The sequence below is a fragment of the Acinonyx jubatus genome, chromosome A1, assembly GCF_027475565.1.
Source record: "Acinonyx jubatus isolate Ajub_Pintada_27869175 chromosome A1, VMU_Ajub_asm_v1.0, whole genome shotgun sequence".
Lineage (NCBI taxonomy): Eukaryota > Metazoa > Chordata > Mammalia > Carnivora > Felidae > Acinonyx > Acinonyx jubatus.
Genome location: NC_069380.1, coordinates 224,935,886 through 224,949,359, shown reverse-complemented (window position 1 = coordinate 224,949,359; position 13,474 = coordinate 224,935,886). Strand labels below are relative to the sequence as shown.

General features: G+C 46.7%; 1 protein-coding gene across 1 annotated transcript in view; it reads right to left on the bottom strand.

The window, feature by feature from the left end:
• Nucleotides 1-13,474, bottom strand: part of DNAH5 (dynein axonemal heavy chain 5) — a 283,808-nt gene that overhangs the window by 262,274 nt on the left and 8,060 nt on the right. The window lies entirely within an intron of this gene.

The following is a 13,474-nucleotide window of genomic DNA, read 5'->3' as shown; positions in this document are numbered from 1 at the left end:
CATCCCCATAACAACCTTGCAGGGTGGCCTGACTCACCCCACCTAACGGGTGAAAACTACAGCTTTGAGAAGCATCTCACTGTAGGCCACCTAGCTGGAATGTCAGGATGTGTCTGACTGCAAAACCTTCTTGCTTTTTCTACCACACGTGATCAAGCAGACACTTGTCACCCTACTTAAACAGCTAGGTGGCTCAGTCTCCCCGTGGAGCCCTACATACAAAGTATCAGCACCCAGGAGCCAAAAGCGGTTTCAAAAAATTCTAATTATTGTACACCTGAAACTAACATGACATTTATGTCAACCACACTCCAATAGAAAGAATCTAATTATTGCCTGCATATCTCCAAGAATATGAAAGGGGGGTTGACTCATAACCCAGAGCGACGTTTCTCAAAGGCCCCTTCCTTCTGCTGCCCCACTCTCCTGCACCCAGTGCTGTTGCAGATTTCTCACACGCAGACATCCACAGCTCCTCTTCCACCCTCCTCTTTCCTAGCTCTGGCTAAATCCCTCCCCATCATGCCTCTCTGGTTCACCACCAGACTGGCAGCTCCCGGTCTCCTTTGAGGCTGGAGGGAATGGTCATGGGTCTCTCACACAAATATCCTGGGCCCCAGCCCAAGCCAAATGGGAGTCAGACACATAAGGACACAACGGGACATCTGAAATAAGATGCCCTCAGGGAGGGTGATTCCTAGGAGTTGAATTACATAAGGATTTTAGGGGGTTTTCTTCTCTTTCCCTTGTTTTGGCCAATGGAGAAGGAAGGCCCACAGAAGGTTGCACAGCATCTCAGAAGAGAGCCAAGGAGGCAAGATGAGAAGGACAAATCTCCCAAATAAGATTCAGGCCCTAAACTGCGGCTCAGGCCTGAGGACGGGGCCGCACATGAGCTCCTTGGGGATTCTGAGAGAACTGAGGGGAACAGCTGGTGCAGTTGTGATATCAGTTCATGGGGCCAAGCACCATCCTCCTGAGAGGAGGGTATCGTGTACATTCATGCACAGACACGCCATGGTTTTTAGTCTGGGACAGCACCTGCCTCCCAGCCAGGTTATAAAAACCTAGAGAGGTAGATGCCGTGGCACCAGAAGCCAACACCTTTTCACACCGTGGTGATAGTGAATTTAATATGTCCACTTGGCTAGGCACAGAACCCAGATATTTGGCCAAACACTCGTCTAGGTGTTGCTGTGAAGGTATTTCTTAGATGAGATTAACAATGAAACAGTAGATTTTGAGTAGAGCAGATTACCCGCCATAATGGGGGTGGGCCTCATTCAATCAGTTGTAGGCCTCAAAGAAAAAAGTTGGAGATACCCCAAGGAAGAGGGAATGGCCCCTCCAGACTGCCTTCAGACCTGAGCTGAGCATCAACTCCTCCCTGGGGAGGAGGAGTCCTCCAGTCTTCTGGCCTACCCTGAAATACCAGATGCATGAGGCTCTACAATTCTGTGAGCCAATTCCTTAAAACAAATCTCTCTTGATATATAGAAAGATAATATGGCCAGCCTATTGGTTCTGTGTCTCTGGAGAGCCCTAAATACAACTACTGCCACCCGGTTCCCACCACCAACACCCGTACTGACCCAGCCAACCCCCTCTGTTGCCCAGTGGTTCCCCGTGTCACTAAGAGTAAAAGCCAAAACCTTCACAAAGGTCTCCAAGACCCCCACCCCATTTACACAAACCTCCCAGCCCCCCTCTACCTCTAGGACCCATCTCGTCATTAGCTCACGCCCCTCCAGCCACACTCCGACCTGGGGCTGTTGCAGCCACCGTCCCCTTTGCTACAGTGGTCCTTCCCCACGTGTCCCCTTGGCCACCGCCTACGCCTCCTGCAGGTTCCTGCCTCAAATATCACGTCACCATCAGGCTAACTCAATCACTGCTGTTGAAATCCCAACTCCCCTCCCCCGCCAGGCAAACTTGAAGCTCCTGACTCCTCTCCCTCCCTTTTATCCACAGCATTAGCATTCTTGCCACAGGTAAATGAAATGTGCTTGTTCCAGGCCTCCCTTGACTAGAACGAAGCTGCACCACCGGGAGGATTCTTCGAGTAATTCAGACTCCTGGGACAATGGTAGGTACTCAACAAATATGTGTGGAGTGAATGAACTTGATCCCATATTCCCCAACCCCCTACCTCTCCTCTCATCCAAACACCTCTGAAGAATGGTTCCTCCTTGTTCTCTCCCATGGCATTCGTGATTCTCTCCTGAACACACGCCATCCGGCTTTTGGCTTCTCAACTTCTGAAACAGCTCATCAAAGGCACTGGGGCCTCCGTGTGGCTACATCCAACGGGAACTTCAGTCTGCATCTTAACTTTCAGCTGTATTTGACAAAGCAAATCGTTTCTTGAAACACGTTGTTCACGTGACCCGGGACACCTGCTCTTGATTCTGCTCTGACTCACTGGCTCCTCCTCTCAGCTCCCAGACCTCTGAAGGTCAAGTTGTCTCAGAACCCAGGCTTCGATCCTTTTTCACTAACTGGATGATCTCACTGAACCTCCAAATCCCTCTCACCAAATTTGACCGCTCCTCCGATCTCTAACTTTGGACACACATACTCTCCGTGCAGATGTCCAACTAGTGTCAAACTCAGCACTTCACAAGTCATGTCCCACTACCCTCCCAAACATGCCCCTCCCAGCATCCTCCCCATTTCAGGGCTGCTTCATCCTTCCAGGTGCTAAGGCAGAAACCCGTGGAGTCCTCCCTGACTGTGCTTTCTCATACCTCCTCTCACTTCTCATCTGTCATCGAATCCTATCAGCTCTGCTGCAAGATACGTCCAGAATCTGACCATTTCTTACCTCAACCAACACTAGCACTCCTGCCCAAGTCACCATTACCTCCCCACTCCCCAAATTACAACAATAGCTACCAAATCATTCTACTTTCCCACACAAACCACAACCATCCCCTTAACATGGCGAAACATGTTTATCCTACCAGGGCCCCCATGGTCTCTCCGTATCTCTCTTACTCCACCCTCTACCCCTTTGCCTCTTTGTCCACCACCCTCCAGGCATACAACCTCCCTCAGCTGTTCCATGAGCATCACAATCACTCAGGCCACAGGACCTTTGCATATGATGTTCCTGTTCCCTGGAGCCCTGTTTGCCAGCTATCCACACACTTCTCTCAAGTCCTTCAGGACCCTGCTCAATTGCCCCTTCAAGTGAGGCAACTCCTGATTACTTTATATAAACTAACAAGCCCACCACCCCATCTCCATAGAGTTTTCCAGCCCCCTTGCTTCACTGGTTTTTGTCTACGGTGCTCATCAGCAGCTGACATAGCACATACTATCCCCATTAGAATGGAAGCTAAGGAGGGAAGGGACTTGGTTTTCACTGCTGAATCCCAATGCCTACAATAGCACTGTGCTCATAATAGGTGCTCAATAAACACACATCAAAGTGAAATTCCAGATGATTTGGACATCCGTGGTCTAGGAAACACACTTCTGAAGAAAACTCATGAGCTCTTTGGAGCCAGGATTGCATTCGTTGCATCCTGGCCCCCAACACCATGCCTGGCTCAGGGTCGATCATATAAACATTTGTAGAGGAGATTGATGAATGTTAGTTACTCCCCACACCCCATTCCTCCATGGGGAGGGACTTCAGGTAGATTCCCACTCCTGGCTCTCCCCCTCCCTCATTCATTTTTGCCTGTGGGGAGGAGTGACATATGTGGGTTTTCTGATTTGGAAATAGGACAGAAGTAGATCACCCTAGCTCCCTCCCTCTCTCTCTCTCTCTCTCCCCCCATTCTCCTTGCTGTCCTCTATGAGGCTGCTGCCATCCCCACTGGAAGGGGCAGCTCCCACAGGGACGCTTCCCTTCCCCAGCAGGCGGGGAGAGCTGGTTGACTGCAGACAGAAAGCCAGTTGCCGACCACCCTGGTCGGTAACCACAGATAAATATTTTCATCTTCATCAGTCTGATAGCGTCTGGATCTCTCAACTCCTCCAAGTAAATGAGGGAATGCGGGCAATTATGTGTCAGTCTCTCACTCCCAAATTGGCCCCCACTACCTTCTCTCTCCCCTTGTCCCACCCCAACCTGCTCAGAATTTGGGTGTCTATGTTAACAACCTCTATCTCCTGATTTTCTAAAAAGGGCACATCTGGCAGGTTAAGCGATCATTCCTAAACCTGGCAGGCACTTGAATTATCTCAGACGCTTCAAATAAATACAGATTCTCAAGCCTACTGCAAAGCCGTGAATCAGCACCACTTTACAAAGGACCCAGGATTTTGTATCTTTCCTGACTCCCAGTTAATGCTGATGCAACCCCCCAGCACCAGTGCCATTCAGGACTGACCGGACAGACCCAGGCCCCTCCCACTCCAAAAAAGCAAGGACACTTTCCATAGTTTATTCCTCTTCAACTGAGCTTATGAGCAGGTGCAGCCCCCCAGGTGACACCCCAAATGCCTGTCCCCATCCAAACTTGAAGGCTGACATTGTTAAATGGTTAGGGCAGTGGTTCCCAAACTTGTATGTCTCAAGAACCCCTTACACTCTTAAAAATTATCAAGGACCCAAAGCCTGTGTGCATGTGGGTTATGTATCTGTGTGCGTGTATCTACCTATATTTACTTCATTCAAAATTTAAACTGAGGGGCACCCGGGTGGCTCAGTCTTTTAAGCATCGGACTCTTGATGTCTGCTCAGGTCATGATCTCACAAGTCACGAGATAGAGCCCCACATCGGGCTCCCCGCTGACAGCACAGAGTTTGCTTGGGATCCTCCCTCCCTCTCTCTCTCTTTCTACCCCTCCCCAACTTGCTTGCACACTCTCGCTCTCACTCTCTCAAAATAAATAAATAAAACTTTAAAAATATAGATAAAACTGAGACATGCTGAAAACACAAGAAAACACCAGCACACATTCCACCAGCCATCGGAGCAGCAACACTGCCCCATGCCAGGAAGCCACTGGGAAACAGCTCCACAATGAGATGGCCTATTAGTATGAACATGGTTCTGATCTCAAGGGCCCCCTGGAACAAGTTGAGCCCCGCCCCCACTCTGGGATCACTGGTGGTACTTAGAGAACCTCTGTGCAATGGGAATGGACAGGAGCCCCAGGCCTCCTGGGGAACACGGACAGAGGCATGACCAAACTCTGGCTGGTGTCGCCTCCTGCTCCGATTGGAAGCAAGGAGAGTCCTAGGACGTGAAACCTACAAGGCGATCAAGCTGAAGCTGTACGCAGGGTTCAGCACCGGAAATGCCTCTTGCTCAGTCTCTCGGACAGATGTCGGACCCAAGTGTAGAAGATACCTGCTGTAGCAGGCAGAATACCAGCCCCAAGAGATGTCACCTCTTAACCCCTAGACCTGTGAGTGTGTTAGCATACACAGCAATGAGAAACTCCATGCAGATGGAATTCAGGTTGCTAATCAGCTGACCTTAACATGGGGAGAGTATCCTGGATCACACAGGTGAGCTGAGTGTAATCACAAGGGCACTGAAAAGTGGACGATGGAGGGGGCACCTGGGGGGCTCAGTTAAGTATCTGTCTTCGGCTCAGGTCATGATCTCACAGCTCCTGAGTTCCAGCCCCGAGTCGGGTTCTGGGCTGACAGCTCAGAGCCTGGAGCCTGCTTCAGATTCTGTGTCTCCCTCTCTCTCCGCCCCTCCTCCACTCGCTCATGCTCTCTCTCTCTCTCTCTCTGTCTCTCAAAAATAAACATTAAAAAAAAAGTGGATGACATAGACGAGAGAGGAGGTTAAAGAAGAGATGTGACTGAAGAAGAATGATCAGAGAGGTGGTGCTGCTCTCTGGAAGGGCCACGAACCAGGGGCCAGACCATGGTAGGTTCATGAAGCCTTCTACTCCTTCCAGTATTTTTCGAATGGGCATGTTTTGGGTTTCAGCGGGCCTGTTCCCACCACCATTCCATGCTGAGGATGACTAATAATTTAGCACTTCGTCCCCAGCACTAGAGACACTCCTCGCCTAGATCATGGCGACACCAGAGCAAGCACCATCACCAGGAGACCTGAAGACATCACCACTAGCTGCAAAAGCTGGACACAGCTTCAGGTTGCCTCCTGGGGCGGGGACAATGCACTCATTACAGAATGAATGTTGGAGGGAGTACGTGTGTCCATTCTGAGCAGCCCAGCTGGCCAGAGATGGAAAATCATGCACCAGTCAGTGTATCAGCCCCCTGCACTGGGTCACAGTAAATACCTCTGGCCCCAGTCACCTCCCCTCCACTGCCTCTGGGCCACGGGGAGTTATTTCAGAAACGGCCTGGGGGGCACCTAGGTGGCACAGTCGGTTAAGTGTCCAACTTGGGATTTCGACTCAGGTCCTGGTCTCGCGGGTTGGTGAGTTCGAGCCCCACATCAGGCTCCATGCTGACAACATAGAGCCTGCTTGGGATTGTTTCTCTCCCCCTCTCTCTACCCCTCCCTGGCTCAAGCTCATGCTTTCTCTCAAGATGAATAAACAAACTTAAATAAGGAAGGAAGGAAGGAAAGGAAGGAAGGAAGGAAGGAAGGAAGGAAGGAAGGAAGGAAGGAAGGAAGGAAGGAAGGGAAAGAAAGAAAGAAAGAAAGAAAGAAAGAAAGAAAGAAAGAAAGAAAGAAAGAAAGAAAGAAAGAAAGAAAGAAAGAAAGAAAGAAAAGAAAAAGCAAAAGAAAGAAATGGCCTGGCTTCTCTACCCCACCATGGGGCCCGTTGGATCAGAGGAGAACACCTGACCAGCTAGAGAGATTTCCTCCCTGGAATTTGGAGTTAGAGCTGACAGAGAATGTGTCTCTTGGGCGGCTGTAAATGTGGGAGCTCAGAACCACGGGCGGGCCTCTTCTGCCTATGGGCAGGCTGTGGACGCCAACAAAGCCAGTCTTCAGAAAGAGACGAACAAGAGTGAAGCACTCACGTGTGCAGCATCCGGTCAGGTCACCTGCCAGTCCTGACTCGGCACCCCCTGGGGTCCAGCACCATCGCCAGGCACGTGGGGATTCCCTGGCACGACCCTGCCCTGTTTGCTTTTCCTGCTTTGGTTGGCGTAGGTTTCTTGCGACCAAAAGAATCCTGCAAGAATCCTGCAGGAAGCATTTACTGGAAAACATAAAAATCCGTGACCAGTCTGTATTCAGCTCTTCAACATGTTCCTGTGAGCAGAATCCGGGGGCAGCACACTAAGAAGGTCGTGGAGCCCCAGGCTTTCGTGCACCACCTCTCAGGCCGCAGCCTCACCTGCTCCTGGGGCCCTGGGCCACTTGGTCTGCCCCAGCTGTTGCGGCTCATCCACCCCTGCGACATCTCTTGTTTGGTGCCCGGGATACATGCCTCTGGCCTCCAGACCAGCCATGATCACAACCAGAAGAGCGGGGGAATTAAAGCCAATGAAGCAAATGTTACCAGTGGGAAAGGGAAGCACGAAGTGAATGAATTCTCACGTCTTTCCCTCCACTGGACTGCCCTAGGCTCTTGCAGCCTCGTGGCCCACAGTCCCAGCAGACGGCTTCCAGAAGCGGCCAGAGACAAGACACGCCCTCATACTGACCCTCCCTCCTCCCCCACCTCACTCTGCTTTTCCCTCGTTCTTGCTTCCCTAGCACTGCACTTTTTTTTTTTTTTAATTTACATCTGAGTCACTTAGCATATAGTGCAATAATGATTCCGGGAGTAGAATCCAGTGATTCGTCCCCTACATATAACACCCAGTGCTCATCCCAACAGGTGTCCTCCTTAATGCCCCTTGCCCGTTTAGCCCATCCCCTTACCCAATACCCCTCCGACAACCCTCAGTTTGTTCTCTATATTTAGTAGTCTCTTATGGTTTGTCCCCCTCCCTATTTTTATATTAATTTTGCTTCCCTTCCCTAATGTTCATCTGTTTTGTATTTTAAATTCCACATATGAGTGAAGTCATATGGTATTTCTCTTTCTCTGACTAATTTTGCTTAGCATAATTCACTCTCGTTCCATCCATGTTGTTGCAAATGGCAAGATTTTATTCTTTTTGACTGCTGAGTAGTATTCCATTGTATATACAAACCACGTGTTCTTTATCCATTCATCTGTCGATGGATATTTGGGCTATCTCCACACTTTGGCTGTTGTCGATAACACTGCTATAAACATCGGGGTGCATGCCTAGCACTGCAATCCTAATAAACTGGTAACACAAACCCATGCCTTCAGGCTCCGCTCTTCAGGGAACTCATTGCAAGATGTTCTTATTTGAAATGACGTCTATGGTAAACTCAGAAGCTGAATATGGTAGAGATAAGAAGAAGAAGAAAAAAATTCCTGGCTAGTTTTCTTTTTGGTAACTGAAGATGTAAGAGTAGATACTATAGTAATGAACACAAGACATAAAACAATTGACTCCCTCCCAGTGTTACCCTTGTAACAAACCACTCTATTTGGTAAATTAGAGTGTAAATTAGGTAAATTAGGTAAATTAGGTAAAAAACCAATCTATTTCTCACACAAGAGACGAAAGTAAGATCCTCTTAGCAAATATACTAAGTTTAATGCAGCGTTATCTACCAAACATGAGACAATTTAATCAGAGGCTTCAGTGGGACTCCTCAAATAAGGACAACTTTGGCCTGGAGGAAAATGAACACAGTGGTGAACGACAGAAACCTGCCCCATGGAAATCAAATCTCCAAAAGGCCAAATTCAAGGAAGCCGCGTCCTGAACAGCCACTAGGTGGCGGGCTGGAACCATTTCTTGACTTCCTTACCTAAAGAGTCACTCACTCCAGGCTTGGCCCTGCTCTTACTCTGGTTGATAAGAATTTGCTCTTTTGACAAAATGAAATTTACTTGTGATAACCTGAGAATTTAAGAAATCTCTAAATTTTGAAAGTTGAAAATTGCCTTATTAAATCATAGAGAATGTTTTCCTTGTCCATTTGCCATGTGTATTTTACTACGGCTCGTCTGAGCTTCCTATTCTTGAGAGGGAGGTATTTTTTATTCTAGAGTGTTTGATGAGGTCTTTGGTTCTATTTTACCTTAATTGGGAGGAGTTTGTGTGTTTGCTGGTTAAACAAGGTATTCTGAATTACAGCCTCTCCTGGAATAAGAAGCATTTCTCAAATAGAGCCAGGGCAGAAATGGAGGCTGTGTAATGAGCTGGGTCACTGGACGCCCAAGGCAGGTAGAAAAGCCAGGGAGTGGAGGGTGTGTTTGTGCTGCATGCAGGATGGGAGGAGAAGCAGGGGGATATGTGGTGACCATATATACACAATAAATGAACTCATTTCTTTATAATTTTGTTAGGAATACTTATGAACAATGCTTCATAGCTTCACAATAAGAAACTCATAAAAATAATTTGCTATAGAGCTGTACAATGGAATTCTACACAGCTGTTTAAAAATCGTGTTGGTGCACTTGGCTAGCTCAGTCGGTTAGGCAGGCGACTTCCAATCTTGGGGTAGTGAATTCGAGCCCCACACTGGGTGTAGAGATTACTTTTAAAAAACAGTCATGTTGATGGGGGGGTGGGAGGGAGGGGAGGGTGGGTGATGGGCATTGAGGAGGGCACCTGTTGGGATGAGCACTGGGTGTTGTATGGAAACCAATTTGATAATAAATTTCATATATTGAAAAAAAAAAAAACAGTCATGTTAGGGGCACCTGGATGGCTCAGTCGCTGAAGCATCTGACTCTTGGTTTCAGCTCATGACCTCATGGTCCATGGGTTTGAGCCCCACATCAGGCTCTATACTGACAGTGCGGAGCCTGCTTGGGATTCTCTCCCTCTCCCTCTCTCCTTTGCCCCTCCTCAACTCGTGCTGTCTCTCTCTCAAAATAAATAAATAAACTTAAAAAAAGAAAAAGAATCTTACATGTTAAGGAAGCATTGTAATGAAACTGAAACATGTTTACGACATGCTATAAAGTGGGAAACAAAATCAGGCTCCAAGAGTACGAATGAATGTTTGTTAAGAAAAAAATTTTCAAAATAAAAATAAATTTCAGGGCACCTGGGTGGCTCAGTGGGTAGAGCGTATGACTTCTGATCTTGGAATTGTGGGTGTAGAGATTACAAACATAAAATCTTTTTAAGAAAAATAAATAAATTTTAAAAGTAACACAAATAGGGGTGCCTGGTTGGCTCAGTCAGTTGAGCATCTGACTCTTGATTTTGGCCCAGGTCATGATCTCACAATTTGTGGGTTCAAGCCCTGTGCTGGGCTCTGTGCTGACAGTGCAGAGCCTGCTTTGATTCTCTGTCTCTCTCTCTCTCTCTCTCTCTCTAATATAAATAAACATTTAAAAAATAAATTAATTAAATAAATAAAAATAAATTACCTGTACATACATATAGGGAAAGGACTATTCATAGTGATTATTTCTGAGACTGAAAGATAGGCCTACATATTATTTTTTATGTTCTTTTTTTCTTTTTGTCCATATTTCCTAGGTTTACTTCTGTCTTGTTTTTATTTTTTTATTTTAATTATTAGCATTACACTTTACTGGGCCCTGTTCTAAGCACTTTATAAATACCAACTCAATCCTCACCACATGACTATGAAGTCGCTATTGTTACTATCCCCATTTTTTATACATTAACACATTGAAGCACAGAGAGGTCAAGTTACCTACTCGAGGTCACACAGCTAATGAACAGTTTGGCCAGGATTCAGACCCAGGAGATCTGGCTCCAGAGTCTATGTTCTTAACTAATAACATAAGAGAAAAATAAATTAAAATAATAATGAAAAAGAAAGGAAGCAAAAGAAGAATGAAGACAGAAGGGAGGTAGGGAGGTAAGGCAGAGGGAAAGAAACCGTGCCATGGGGAAAAATACGCATGGGCTTTAACGAACTTTAAAAGATCATTTAATGCCTCTAAAATTTTATTATTAAAGGGAATCTGGCTTTTTAAAAAGGAAAAGGAAAAAATTAAACTGAAAAACAGGTAACAAACATTGAAGTGGTTAATCCTAAATAAATTAACTGGAAGCATCCAGAAACATGCAAGTGAAATGTCTTAAATAAGAGGCTCTGATTTTTCCTTTTCCTCTTTCGTCCCCCATTACTTCACACTAGCTCCCCGCCCCTCTCAGAGCACAACAGTGTCGAGGGGCTGAATCTCCATCACTACCCTACAAGTCTGGACTGTGCCCCTACCGCATGCCTCAACCCGACTAGCATGGAAGTCACAATTTTTTCTTAACTAAGTAAAAGAAAACCAAAATGTGTTAAGAAAAAAAAAAAAAGAAAGAAAAAAAGAAAAAGGAAAAGGTGTTATGCCCGGCTGAACGCACAGGAAACCATAAATATTATCTGGTACTCTTTTAAGTCTGTCTCCTTCAAGACCAAGGGCTGAAAGTTAACCAATGAAGTCTATGTGTGCACAGACCAGCAGGCTCCGCCAGACGGCCGGAAGGGCTGGGCCACCCAGCACTGTCAGAGGAGGGGACATGGGCCTGAATCATTCCCATTGGCCCCATGGAGCTCCTCAGGGAGATCAGAGCCCAGGGGACAGGGTGGAGGGCCAGGGGAGAGCTGGGGGGAGGAAGGGGAGAGGAGGGACAGAAAGAAGCCTGGAGCAAAGGAGGAGGGAGAAGAGAGAAGTCAGCAGGGTGGGATGCGGAGGCTGTTCACAATTCCGGCGCTGGGGTTTCTGATTTGAGGCAGAAGACGCAAACACAGGTCAAAACTCACGAAGTCTGAAAACAGGACGAGAACCATCTCTTTACTTCCTCGGTCCCTCAGCATGGACTTTGGGCAAAAATCCCCCTCTGCCAAAGTGGTGAATGCATCTTTGTCTCAGAATCATGGCCAGGATTAAATTTTGTAAAGAAGTTTGAGTGTCACCTGAAACAAACATGAAGTAAGATCTTTATTTCGCTGTGATACCCCCCGGGACACAAAGCAGGAATTAACTGACGTTTTGAAGAGGTAATCTTAACACAAACAAAGCAAGTGCTGTTTAGGAGATGAAGACCCAAGCCCAAAGCGTGGCAAGGTGGTGTCATAAACTCACAAAAAGTGAGTTCATGTGGCCCTTTCAGCTCATCTGCTAACCTACCTTCCGGGAAACGGGTATTTTTTTAAATAGTCGAGGATTAAGCTGGGTTTTTTTTAAAGGATTAAATAGTTTTAAAATATATCATTCGTGTCGCTGCAAACGCCAAGTCTTGTTACAAGGAACTCTCCAGAGAATGAGGGGTTTGTCTGGTCCACGTCCACAAAGACTGGATGGGCAGCGGCTGCTGCTTGAGCAGCTTTGATACTTGGAATTCCTCAAAACCCAGTGGTCGGCCAAAGACGATCGATTATCTTCATCCTCTCCCCGACAGGTATACTGATCCCACTGTGCACCTCAGACCCTCACCATAACATCCACCGTATTCCCAGACTACCCAGAAGACCGCGCATAGCACCTTTAAGAAACCCAGACAAGGACAGAGATAAAGAATGAAGGAAAGACCGTAATATGTCTTTTCAGAATTTCTGTATCACTGTCTTTAAAAGATCATTTGTACCTAATCTTTGTTCTTTAGCCTTTGACAAAAACGCATAAAAATCTTTTCTTTCAATGTTTATTTTTGAGAGAGAGGGAGAGAGAGAGAGAGAGAGGCAAAGTGCCAGTGGGGGAGGGGCAGAGAGAGAGGGAGACAGAATCGGAAGCAGGCTCCGGGCTCTGAAATGTCAGCACAGAGCCTGACGCGGGGCTCGAACCCACAAACCAGGAGATCGTGACCTGAGCCGAAGTCGGACGCTTAACCCACTGAGCCACCCAGGCGCCCCAAAAACACATAAAAATCAACCTAATTTCTCTGCACTTACCAATTTACTAGTTATGTGCTGGGCCTTGTTTATTTCACATTGGTGCCATGGCCTAAAAACGCTGACTCTAAAAGTCTGTGTTTAAGAAATTCCACCGCAAGAATTTATATTTATCTCCAGGGGATTCCCCTTGTGATGGATCTGTACCTGCGTAACATACTTAATGAAGAAGTGGCAGGCTATTGGTAGTCATTCTCATCTAATGTGATTTCCCAATACTAAGAGATCAAGAAGGTAAGAGTACATTATTAGCCATTCTTAAATCTTATAATAAGATTTAAAACTAGTTCACTGGGCATATATTTGCATAGTCACCGAGACAATTACAACTTCTGAGGTAAAACGTATTCAGTCAGACTCCTCTACTGAACAAACCACCCAAAAGACACCGCTAGGCAGTGACCCATTTGCTTCTTCGGATGCCTTATTTATCCCAGAAACACTGAAGCTCTTTTTTGAGAAGTGAAAATCTATTTTTGTTATTCATTAACACCCTAGAAGTATATATAACCCAATGAAAGGGCAATGGGAAGTCACAAACATGGGGTATGATTAACATCCTCAATGAATAGGCAATGTGCACCCACCTGTTTCCTTGTTGGTGCCTGTCTGCACACGCTTAGCTTTAAAATGGAGAATCTAAAATTCTAACAGAGATCAGAATA